We start from the raw sequence: 6,008 nt of genomic DNA, 5'->3' as shown, positions 1-6,008 counted from the left end.
AATCACTATATATAAATATATAAAATAACTATAACAGATTTAGGATAGTTATATACCGTATACATTTTATATGAATAATTCTACATCTATAAAAAGTGTATTTGGGGTATGTGGATAATTTTTTTTTCAAAACTGCATTCCGAATTTTTTCTCATCAGCCCTGACTGGAAAATCTCAAATTACTCTGTGCTTGCGTTGTGTAACTGCATAGCTGTTTTTAAGCATATGATTATAGATATTTATTTAGCTAAAAAATAACAAATATACCCAATTAAAATGAACCTGTTCGATTTATTGCTGTTTGTTTCCATTTATGATCAGAATTTTCCGCTTTTTCAAGAGCTTTTCTTTCCCCACACCAATTTTTCTTCTGTGTGGTTGTGAATCACTTTTTTCCAGCTGTTTTAACTCTGTGAATGTTCATAACACCATAAAAACAAAAGTTGGTTAAGGGAAAAGAAAGGATTTAAAAAAATTTCTTCACAAGCTGGAAAATTGGGGAGTGGGGGGTTTGCCGAACTTTTTTCATATATGATAAAACTTATTTTTTCTTCCTGGCTGAGGGTCTGTCTTCAGCAGTATTAGATTGCTCCATTTAAATAGAAATATAAAACCCATAAAAATCAGTGGTAATGCTCAGTGGATTAAATGTAACTGCTAGTTTGTTCTGTCACAGGTATTAACATGGGCTCAAGACAAGAAAAGTGGGGAAAAAAGGAGGACAGTGGCAGAGTAGAAGGATAAAAATGATAGACCTCCTCCCACAAAAAACTAAATAAGTGGAAACCCTGATAGTTCAAAATATAAGAAGGCACACCTGTGGTACCCAATGGCTCAGTGGATTAAATAAGTGAATTGGAGAACATTCTGAACATGATTCTGACCATAGAATCAAATTCTAACTCAAATGAAGGAAAGGCTCATTGTCATGTCATTTTTCACTCAGAGTTTATATAAATGAAATATAAACTCCACAAACAAAAAAGGAATTCATGAGTGGATCTTTGTGGGTCTTTGAGCTAAGAAATTGATGGTCCGACCAGCTTGTCCTCACAGTGGTTGCCTTTAGTGAAAACTAAAATGGGGCTGAGAAAGTAAGGATGCATTACAGCGGTATGTTTTCATGTATGATGAAATAAATAGTGAAGGTGTTTAGCAGATAGGGTGTGTGAAGAGGTGGGTTCACAACAGAGGTGGCAAAAGTACCCACATCCTTTACTTAAGTAAAAGTAGAGATCCTCATGTTTTAAAATACTCGGGTAAAAGTTGAAGTACTGATTATACTTTTTTACTCAAGTGAAAGTAAAGAAGTTTTGGCTCAAACATTAAGTAAAAAGTAGTTATTATCGCTACCTGTTTTAGCTGTTAACTGGACCTCACATCATATTAGATAGATAGATAGATAGATAGATAGATAGATAGATAGATAGATAGATAGATAGATAGATAGATAGATAGATAGATAGATAGATAGATAGATAGATAGATAGATAGATAGATAGATGGATGGATGGATGGATGTGATAGCCTAGTGGGTTATTGTCAGGGTCCCCACGAGGATGAGTTTGAGAGTTTGATTCCTGGTCGAGCTGGTTGCTGTGTTGGTAAATAAAACTTCTGGACCTTGTCCACTCTGAAAACATTTCAATTCTGTTCTTTCTGTGTTGGATTAATTTCTTGATTTCCTGGTCTTTAATGAAAGATAACTCCACCAAAAAAAAAAAAAAAAAAAAAAAAAGCACTTCTGTGGTAGCTCAGTGAGTTAAGGCTTGTGCCTGAACATGGTCCTTAATATAGTCCACGCTGGTTATAAGGTTTCAAAGCCAGTCCTACATGCCTTCTTTCTTACTACGCTGGCATTAAACAAAGTATGAACCCTCCAAAAAGCACACATGCTTTTCAGCAGTGGTCGCTCAGTGGTTTAAGGCTTGTGCCTCATCTAAACATGCATCCTCGTCTGATCTCTTCCATGGTTCATTGGATTAAGGCTGGTGACTCGCTGATGGTAAGGATCAGGGTTTGAATCCTGCTAGTTGCGATGTCGGTTATGTTCCTGCTTCCTAAATCTTTCTTTAGCTTTATATTCTTGTGTTGATGGTTTAAAGGTAGATAGACCTGCTCTAAACAAACTTCCTGGCCTGTCTTCTCTGATGGTCCAGTGGGTTAAATCCGGTATTTTGCTTTTGGTGGGGTTCAGGGTTCGAATCCTGCTTTCTGCCTGCCAGTCACGATCAGGATTCACTTCCTATGTTTTTCTTTAGCGATATATTTTTGTTTTTAATTGGTTGAAAAGAAAGATAGACCTGCTCTAAACAAGCTCCCTAGCCTGTCCTCACCAATAGCTCAATGGGTTAACGTTATCGCTGTTGGTGGGGATCTTCGTTCGAATCCTGCTATTTTTCTGCTATTTACAATGTGGGTTTAACTTGTGCTACTTACATCTGTATTTGCTTCCTACATCTTTCTTTAGCATTAAATTCTTGTGTTGATGGTTTGAAAAGAATGATAGACCTGCTCTAATCAAGCTTGCCATCAAGAAAAAACAGGATGGGAAGCTTGATTAGAGCAGGTCTATCATTCTTCTGTTAAAAAAAAGAAAGATAGACCTGCTCTAAACAAGCTTCCCAGCTTGTCCTTCCTGATGGTTTAGTGGGTTAATGCTGGTGCCTTGCTAATGGCGGGGTTTGAACCAGCAAGGTCTCAACCCAGAGGCAAAGCTCTTCCAATTGAGCCACAGGATCTCCTGCAAGACCTTGATTTTTAGGACCTTTTTTGGTTCTTTTATAAAACTTTTTAAACATTTTAAAGGATAGCTAAGGGGTAGGAATTGAACTGGGTGAGTCAGATAGCAGAGGCTGCATTACTAACCACTACACTACCACAGGGGTGACAAATAAGGCTTTGCTTATTGGACTCTTGGTTTTTCTATAGTTAAGAGACCACCGTTTTCTCTTAGGTCATGATGGTAGAGAGCAAAACTTCTCCTTTCTGTTCATTCTCTCAGTTACTCGAAGTCTATGAGAAGTGACTCAGGTACAAGAACCACATCTCCAACACCTGCACCACTAAAATATACCATGATTTACCAGCAACCAATTTTAATGACCTTTTATTGTTCTGGTTTTAAAAACTTCTTATAATGTTCAATATGAAACTAGAGGTAAGAATCAAACCAGGAAAGTCTTTCATCATAAATCGCTAATGGCATTACTTTCAAAACTCAAAACTTTGTTAGACATGTAAATAAGCAGGAAAGACAGAGACAAAGACAAAGAGACACAGACACAGCTTTAGAAAGAGTGAGAAACAAATAGAGAGACAGCAAGAGAGAGACATATACAGTGAGACAGAGACATTTACTAAAAGAGACACAGAGAAAATAGAGAGACAAAGATAGTGAGATATAGCCACTTCCTGTTGGAAGTGTTTATCCCGAGCGACTCTTAATGATCTCATTTACTAAATGAGCATTAGTGAGTTAAGGGCTTGCTCAGGTGCCCAAAACTGGCAGCTTGGAGGTGTTAAACATGTATCATATTTACAGCATGTGATATGTATGTAAGCATATGTACAGTGATTAAATATAAAGGCTATATCAGTGCAGAGATGTGTGGACATCATTAAGAGCCTTTGCTATGTTTCCACACGGACAGTTAATGAGGTGATACCGGAGAAACTGCACCTCTTCAAGTCAAGTCAGGAAGCTTATATATAGAAAATTATAGACATTTTACAGATTTGAATGATGTATTGTTTTTATCTGTACGATCAATAAAAACAGTAATTTAAGTTTGTGTCGCCATTATGAGGGAAAACCCCACAAAACGCCACCCAGAGGGTTAATTGTGTAAAACATGGCGGATTTGGTGTTTGATTTAAGACTTGGCGCAGAAATATATATATATATATATATATATATATATATATATATATATATATATATATATATATATATATATATATATATATATATATATTAATACAAAACGAATTAAAAATGTTGTTACCTAATGAATGTATCCAGGCTGAAGATCCACATATAGAACACAAGCAGAGAAAAGATGATGATGATCAGGAATGTGTCTGTTCTCAGTCATGTTTACATCACTGACTCCCTCTGTCTCATCCACATTAACCCCAAACTTCTTACTGCCTTCTGCCTGCTGATTCTTAGCTCCGTAAACTAGTCTACATCTGTGGTGAGTGAGGGTCAGGACTTTATACACCAGTGGATTGAAAAAGACACGCAATGACAGGAAATCGGTTGTTCGGCTGAAATCGGCGCGCAGTGAAAATAAAAAAAATATTTCACCAAATCAATGGATTAAAACTAAAGTAACGAGCCGGTTTTAAAAATGTAAGAAGTAAAAAGTACAGATATTTGTGTAAAAATGTAATGAGTAAAAGTAAAAAGTTGTCTGAAAAATAAATAGTGGAGTAAAGTACTGATACCAAAAAAATCTACTTAAGTACAGTAACAAAGTATTTGTACTCCGTTACTTCCCACCTCTGGTTCACAATAAAGGGGGCTTTAAAAGTGTGGCTGATACTTCTTTAAAGTGCATATGCAAGAAAAGTCTTTGAGGTCCTCTGACTGATCTTGCCATGAGGCTCTGACACAACATTGTTACCTACTGGTCAAAAGTAATTTTATCATGCTAAATAGGAAACCCCTATGTTCATCTAATTCAGTGGTGTGAAACGCAATCGCACATAAAGGGCCAAAACTCAAAGCACACTTTAACAGGATAAACATGTATTGAATAGCTCTCTCAGCTCTATCTGAATCTGTACAGGTGACTCTCAGTTCAGGTCCAGTGATGGATTTATTGCAACAGTACATTTCGTACAGTACAGATTCCATAATGCATGACAATCTTTGTCTTTTCTCTTTGTTTTCATGAGTAGTGACAGAGCAAAGCTTTACAACCTTGCCAAAAAGAAAAAAAACCTTTGCCAGCCCTGGTTGCTCAGTAGCTTAATGTTGGTGTCTTCCTGAAGATGCGGTTTGAGTCCTGCATCAGGTGAAGTACAACCATCATTCTGTGTGTCACAATTATTTCTTTCTGTCAGTAGAGCTATAAAATCAAAGATTAAATTAGCTAAAAAAGAAACGAAACAGCTTTGCTTAAATGGCTCAACCTGGTAAGCCATATGCCTTGTTAAAGATGCTATTCATGGTTTGGATTCTGGTATATATGATATCAGTACTGCTTTCTATTTCAATAACCTCTGTCTTGTATAAAACAAGATGAATGTTAAAAAAGCAAGTAATCTGAAAGGCTTTTTTTACTGAGTATATTGTTAGCAATATTTTTTCCTGCCGGTGGTTGAAAATTGAAAGATAAATACCCGAAAAAACATTGTTCAGGGGGTTAAATATCTATAGGTACTGGACTCCAGTTGGGCTGGAAGAGAACAACCAATCAGTCCAAATAGAACAGATCTAAGATATGAGAGCTTAAGGACATTATGCTTTCTTTGCTTTTTTTTATTGTGCTTTGTGTCCTGTTGCAGGTGAGGTAAAATCCTGTACAAAAAAAACACACCAATTTCTTGATTTGTAAATAGATGTTTAACAAAAGAAACCTAATGTCATCCCTGATAGTTTAATGGGTTAAGACAGGTGACACTGTGAAGGTCCTGGCTGTAGTTTAAGTCCTGGCTCAACTGATTTAAATACACATTACTCAATGCGTGTTTCAGTAGAGGGATACGGTGAAATATAAACCTTAAAAAAACAAAAAAAACCAGGAGCAAATCAGTTGCTTCAGTGGATCAATGTGTACAAAGTGTTGTACAAAGACTTAAGTGTACTGTTCATGGTCCAAAATCTTACTGTCAAAAAAACAACCAAAACAAAAAGTCCAGTTGAAATATTTCTACTTAAATGCAGTGTAATATCCTGCTCCACATGAAAATGTTCAGTACTATTTTACATGGTGTGTATGTTTTTAATCCAGTATCCATTATGCAAATACGATCCAACCTAGTTATCGGTCGACCTC

Source organism: Silurus aristotelis (assembly GCF_946808225.1).
Source record: "Silurus aristotelis genome assembly, chromosome: 9".
Classification (NCBI taxonomy): domain Eukaryota; kingdom Metazoa; phylum Chordata; class Actinopteri; order Siluriformes; family Siluridae; genus Silurus; species Silurus aristotelis.
The sequence above is the reverse complement of the archived record's forward strand: the minus strand, read 5'-3'. Positions refer to the sequence as shown.